Source organism: Galeopterus variegatus, unplaced genomic scaffold (genome assembly GCF_000696425.1).
Source record: "Galeopterus variegatus unplaced genomic scaffold, G_variegatus-3.0.2 Scaffold5073, whole genome shotgun sequence".
In the NCBI taxonomy this organism is placed as follows: domain Eukaryota; kingdom Metazoa; phylum Chordata; class Mammalia; order Dermoptera; family Cynocephalidae; genus Galeopterus; species Galeopterus variegatus.
In genome coordinates, this window is record NW_007731184.1 from 14752 (window position 1) to 22096 (window position 7345).

The following is a 7345-nucleotide window of genomic DNA, read 5'->3' on the forward strand; positions in this document are numbered from 1 at the left end:
TGAAGGAAGGAAGGAAGGAAGGAAGGAAGGAAGGAAGGAAGGAAGGAAGGAAGGAAGGAAGGAAGGAAGGAAGGGGAGCCCAGCGGCTGATGCAGCAGGACGGAGAGAAGCCACGTGGGAGCCACGTCTCCACCAAGCCTTATCTGTGGTCCTGGTACTTGCCTTCTTGTACAATCCAGAAGAGCATTTTTTTCCCCCAACTATGTTGTGAATGTGAGCTTTTTAGTAGCTCTAGAAAAAAACATTTTTAAGAAGAAGAGAATTCTGTCTCATCCAATTTCTAAAACATATTTAGATTCATTAAAATGCTTTTTTAAGAGGTGAAGTCATAACCTTATTTATTTGTCTGTTAAACCAGAAATTAGTGAAATTAAGAGAAGCCTTGGGGCCGGCCCGGTGGCGCACTGGATAGTGCACCGCTTGGGAAGCGCGGCGGCGCTCCCGTCCGAGGGTTCGGATCCCACATACAGACCGGCTCCCGCTCACTGGCTGAGCGAGGCGCGGGAGCAACGCCGAGGCTTGCGATCCCGTTGCCAGTCCCCGGTCCGGTACGGGGGCGACACTGAGGGTTGCGATCCGTTGCCGGACACGGAAAAAAGGACAAAAGACAAAAAAAAAAAAAAGAGAAGCCTTGTATGTCATGTGTGACAACTTAATATTCCACAGGCTGGGGTGGGGGCAATTTTTATATCGTAAAATATGGGGCATAACCAAATGCTTCCTATTATATTTGAGATTGTTGTTAGTCCTTAAAGAAGCTGGTATTGCTCCACTTTACAAAGGATGCCCAATGCACCAATCTGGGCCGCAGGGAAGTCTAATCCCATGCCCAGTGGCGCACACCTCATCATAAGAGGCAGAGGGTGTCAGTCCATGTTCATGGAACTCCAAAGCCCACCTGTTTCCCACTATCTGTGTGGCCTCCCACCACACTGGAGAGCAGGACACAAGGAGTGTCTGAGGCTGTGATAGACACATGAGAGATGGGACCATGACCTAAAGAAGGAAGGAATGGAACAAGAAGAAAAAACCTAAGGAAGAGTAAAATTAAATGTTTTTGGTATTTTATGGCCCTTGTATGTACATTATAACAATACCTAATTTTATGTAGTACTTCATAAAGACATTTCTTTTTTTTTTTTAAAGATGACCAGTAAGGAGATCTTAATTCTTGACTTGGTGTTGTCAGCACCACGCTCTTCCAAGTGAGCTAACCGGCCATCCCTATATAGGGATCCAAACCCCCAGCCTTGGTGTTATCAGCACTACATTCTCCCAAGTGAGCCATGGGCCGGTCCGCACAAAGATATTTCTTTACTTGGTTTTCCCAATACTTGTGTAAGAGGTAGGGGAGGTCTTGTTTTCTCCAGTTGATGGATAGGAGAGTCAGCTGACACTGAAAGAGGTTAGGTGACTTGCCCAAAGGTAAGTAGTAAACCTGGTCTTGAGCCATGTCTTTAAACAACACACCCAGTGGCACTACCACAGTACCGTCTTGCCTCTGGGTTAATAAATAAACATTACTTATATATGATTCTGAGATGTTCTTATAGGCAGTGTAAGAATAAACCTACCTTAAAAAAAAGTTTTGGCTTCTGGTCAAGATGGCAGAATAGACAGTCCCCAGTGTCACTCTCTCCCCAAAATCAACCAATTTACAACTATAAAAAAGCAACAACTGCCAAGCTGAGGCCACTGGGAGCTCAGGGAAAGAGGAGAAGAGACCTACAGGGTGAATAAAGGCAGGAGAAGCCAAGATGAGAGAAAGAAAGAACTGCTCTGACTGTTTTGAGCCTTGGCCACTTCCAGGCTGGAGCTGCTGAGCACATGGAGCAGGAGCTGGCAAAAACCACAGCTGTGGCCTTTGAACTAAGTTGCTTGGAGGCGGCAGGGGAGAAGAGGGCATAGGTGGCCCCCAGGCCAGCAAGACCACGAATAGGGTTCCCATGGACCCACATAAGAGCAAAGAACCACAATAACTGAAAAATAAGGAGCCACTCAGAGGCCAGTGAGTCATCACAAGAGACCAGCACATGGCCCATCTCATGGGAAGTGTTTGGAGCACAGATGGTGGGAGAGACAGGCCCACTGAGAGAATACTGGGGCACAGCAAGGACAGCTGATCTGCCACCCAATCAGTGAAGGACCACTCAGAGGAGACTGGTCAGGAATATAGAATTGCATGGGGTGCAGTCTGATGAAAAGACTCAGGCCCAGACCAGACTTTCTATACAACACAGGTGCACTGGATTTCACTAGACCCGGAAGTACCTATAAAGTCAACCATTAAAACCTGAGCTGCACAAAAAGCCTTCCCCAGGGAATCAGCAGCAAAGCAGCAATTTAGCTCAACCACACAGCTCAGGTAATTGTCCCCACAGGAAGTTCCACCATTTTAGAAGTAAGCAAAGGACAAAAAATTAGTTCCAGCCCAGGCACACTGCCAGTGCCTCAGGCCTGCCTGGGGACCTGAGGCTTGGAGCCAGGGACCGGACCCCCCTCCCACATCCAGGCACACCACCAGCACCAAGGAGCATGCCAAAAACATCACCTCCATGTGGGTGGCCCACCACAGACAACATAATAACCACGGCTGCTGCAAAAGCAGCTAGACACCACAACCTCCATGCAGATGGTCTGCCAGCCAGGTGGTGAGGACAGCAAATAATCTAACACAGAGCTGAAAGAAAAAACAAAGTGCCCACAACCAGAGACGAAGTTTATTAACTAGAAAAAGTCTCATTTCACCAAAGAACACCTATAACATTTAGAAGGACCCAAAGTTCCCTGGGATACCAAGCCAGAAAGGCAGTAGGGCCAGGGACCTTAGCCATGCCCCCCAACATCCACAACCAGTCCCAGGGGGGGGTTATGAAGGCCTCAGCCACCCCACCCAACACATGCAACCACTCTAGAGATGACCACCAAGCCACCACAGAAAGTGCCCTGGGCTTTCTGAAACCAGGGTGGTGGGGTGCCAAGGGCCTCAGCCACACACCCCCAACACTCACAACCAGCCCAGCGGCAACCACCAAGCTGCTGCAGGAAGCATCCTGGGCTCTCCTGAGCTGGCGTGGTGGGCGGCCGAGGGCCTTGGCCACACCCTCCTGACATTTGCAACCAGCCTGTCAATGACCAAGCCACCATTGGAAGCCCCCCCTCTCCCCTGTGGGAATGAGGGGGGTGCCACAGGCCTCAATCCCGCCCTTCCTCCTTCCTCCTTCTTCCATCACATTTCCTTCTCTTTCCCCTCTCCCCCTCCCTCCCAGCTGCTCTCCAACATCACAGAATGTAAAAAAATAATATTACTAAAATAAAAAAAGCAATTTAAAAAAAGTTTTAAAGTACATTCCAATAGCTATTTTGCATTATCAATATTCTTCATAGTTCTGTAGGTTTGGGTTATTTTAGCATTTTTAAATTTGACAGATTGGTATCTTACATACTGACCATTCATTCTCTGGCAATGAAACCTACAAAGAATATGGTCACCTAATTGTAATTTCAAAAATAAGAAGTCAAAAGCAGATTTCCCATAATAGCTCCCCACAAAGGATAATAGAAAATAAGCCTCTGCTGATCTCCCCTTCACTCTTATCCCAGCAAAAAAAAGAGGAGAAAAGGATGCCCAGTGCACCAGTCCAAGCCTCCTTCAACTTTTATCAAAGCTCATATGACTTAAAAATAGTGTTTCTACCTCATTTTCTAAGTGCATCAAAAAGAAGGTTCACAGTAATAACATCAAGAATCGAGGCAACATTTAGAAGTCCCCAGTGCAAGAGCCCTAGAAATGGACATATCTTCCCTCAAAACCTATTCACTGTTGCTTCATCTCTTCAGCCTGGTGTCCCAGGGCAGCTGGCATAAGCACCTGATAGACTGTGCTCAGAATGAACAGCACAATTGAGTCTGAGCTTGCAGGTCACTAGCAACATTATTTCTCCATCAGGGATCCCCCTCCAACTCAGGGTAAAAACCAAAGTCCTTTCCATGGCCTAAAGACCTACCTTACTTGTCTGTTCTCCTCACCCTCTAGGCTCCTGGACTCTCTTGCTCACACACTCTAACCACAATAGTCCCTTTACTGTTCCCCAAACCTACTACGCGGGCCTGTTCTCAGACCCTTTGCACCTGCGGTTCCCTCTGCCTGAAATGTTTTCCCTCAGATACCTGCATGGCTAGCTCTTTCAACTCTTTCAAGTTTTTGCTCAAAACCACCTTCCCAGCAAGGTTTTTCCTGGCTGCCTGTTATGAGCTGAATCTTCTCTTCCCCACCCCCACTGCCCTACCTCAAATTCCTGTGTTGATGCTCTATCCCCAGTACTCAGAGTGTGACTGTATTTGGAGACAGGTACTTTACAGAGGTGACGGATTTAAAATGAGGTCATTAGGATGGGCCCTAATTTAATATGACTGGTGTCATTATAAGAAGAGGCGATGAGGGCATAGATGAGTACAGAAGGAAGACCAGGTGAACACACCAGGAGGACGGCCATCCACAGGACAAGGAGACAACGGGAGGACGGCCATCCAAAGGCCAAGGAGACACCGGGAGGACGGCCATCCACAGGCCAAGGAGACACCGGGAGGACGGCCATCCACAGGCCAAAGAGACACTGGGAGGATGGCCATCCACTGGCCAAAGAGACACCGGGAGGACGGCCATCCACAGGACAAGGAGACACCGGGAGGACGGCCATCCAAAGGCCAAGGAGACACCGGGAGGACGGCCATCCACAGGCCAAGGAGACACCGGGAGGACGGCCATCCACAGGCCAAGGAGACACCGGGAGGACGGCCATCCACAGGCCAAGGAGACACCGGGAGGACGGCCATCCACAGGCCAAGGAGACACCGGGAGGACGGCCATCCACAGGCCAAGGAGACACCGGGAGGACGGCCATCCACAGGCCAAGGAGACACCGGGAGGACGGCCATCCACAGGCCAAGGAGACACCGGGAGGACGGCCATCCACAGGCCAAGGAGACACCGGGAGGACGGCCATCCACAGGCCAAGGAGACACCGGGAGGACGGCCATCCACAGGCCAAGGAGACACCGGGAGGACGGCCATCCACAGGCCAAGGAGACACCGGGAGGACGGCCATCCACAGGCCAAGGAGACACCGGGAGGACGGCCATCCACAGGCCAAGGAGACACCGGGAGGACGGCCATCCACAGGCCAAGGAGACACCGGGAGGACGGCCATCCACAGGCCAAGGAGACACCGGGAGGACGGCCATCCACAGGCCACGGCAACGGCCTCATAAGGAATCAACCGTGCTGATGCGCAGTTGTCAGACTTCCAGCCCCCAAACTGTGGAGGAACAAATTTCTGTCACTTAAGTCCGCCTCTGCGGTGCTTCATTATGGCAGCCCTCACAAACTAATACAATGCCCTATTAGAATTAACCCCACTCCCTCCCACTCTCTTTTTTCTGTTTTATTTTTGCCAAAGCCCTTATCATTCTCTAACATATGATGTACCTTACATGTGCATTGTGTTTACTCTCTATCTCCCTTTGTTAAAGTCTAAGCTCTTTCAGGGCAGGATTTTTATCTGCTTGATCATTGCTGTTTCTCCAGTTCCAAACAGTGACTGCCACATGGTGTGTGCTCAATAAATTCTGCTGGATGCTGATCCACCCCATATGCCCACCACAGAGTGCCCTGTGAGGTGAGAAAAGACCGAAGGGCAGTCAGGGCTCTAAGAAGGAGGGAGGAAGAACTGTGGGTGCATTTGACAGGATGGTGATAAACTCTGCTTTGGTAGGGCTGCTCTGGAAGTTTCTTCTCCACCCACTTCTGAGCTGGGTTGGGCAGCCACAAGCAGCCTTTTATCTTCTAATTTTGCTTAAGAGATCTGTAGAGCCCAAAATGTGCATCCCCTCCCCTGCCTTCATTATTTCCTGTCTCTCATCTACATTTCAAACCAAACCAGAAGGGTAGGAGGGTCAGACAGATCAGCAAGAGCGTCTGAGCTAGACAGGAGCCTCTAGTGCGGCTCTGTGTTGACCGATGCTGTCTACTCCTTTCTGTCTGTATCTTTTCTCTAACTTCCTGCACAGCAACTGTTCTCCTTACTGAGTTAAGTGCATCTGTGTTTCTTTGTATTGCAGCCCTAGATGTTCTCTGATGGTGGGAATCAACTAATGAGAGGTCTCCTATCCTTCCTGCAAATTTGTTTCCATGCTCATGTCTTCCTGGGGTTCTGCCCTGAATCAATGCCTTCGTTATTGTTTCAAAATGGCAAACAAAAAAATTGTTAAGCATCTAGTAATTGCCAGATGATATTCTAAGCAGTGAGCAAAATAGAGTAAAATCCTTACTTAGATTTTAGGAAGCTTAGATTCTTGTAGGAAATTGGCTCAGCCCAGGTTCCTCAGAAAATAGAGCCGGAGGATAAGCTTATGCACTGATGGTTTGTTAGGGTACAAGGAGAGTGACAGAAGGAGAAATGAGGCCAACAAGGATGGGAAGCGAGTTCATGGCAGTGCATGAGTGATCTGGCCAATGCCTTATGAAGAGAGACAGCCAGCTCTTGGCCATGTAGGACGTCTCCAGCCAGGCTGTACAGAAACACCGCAGCTTAGGTCAGATCAAGGGAAGGAGAGAAGGGGATGAAAAGCTTGCACCTCTGGGTATTCCCTGGCCCCATCAGCAGCCCAGGGAAAGACAGATTCCACAACCTGCTCCACATCGCTTTATCTGAGTCCAGAACGGCAGAAGGAGCCAGAAATGATCACTTCAGTGGCGGCAGGGAACTAGAGGGGCAGAGAGAATCTGAGATGGCTCCTGTGATGATAGACTTACTATTACAACAAAAAAAGTCATTGTCATAAAAAAAAAATGGCTAACAGCGGTGTGGATTCATCAGTGTAACAAACGTATCACCCTGGTGGGGATCTTGATAGTGGGGGAGGCTGTGCCCATGTGGGGGCAGGAGATATGTGGGAAACCTCTGTTCCTTCTGCTCGATTTCGCTGTGAACCTAAAACTGCTCTAAAAAATAAAGTCCATTTTAAAAAGCAGCTGACAAGATGAAACAGTACTATAGTCATAGTTACGTTTCACTGTCCTGCAATAACAACTTGTGATTGATAGGAAAATTTAATGCAATTTTAGTTAACTCCAGGTCACTCTCAATGCTGAATATATTTGCAACTCTGCTGCTCATCGCAGATCTTTTTTGTTTTTATTTCCTTCTTCTTATATTTATCATTACACAATGTTATCATTTTTTGTGGCCCTTTACAATTTCTCACTAATTCCCCCTTTCCCTTTCCCACCTCTGGTACCCTCAGTTCTATTCTCTCATTTAGAAAGTTTAATGAATTATTGTGA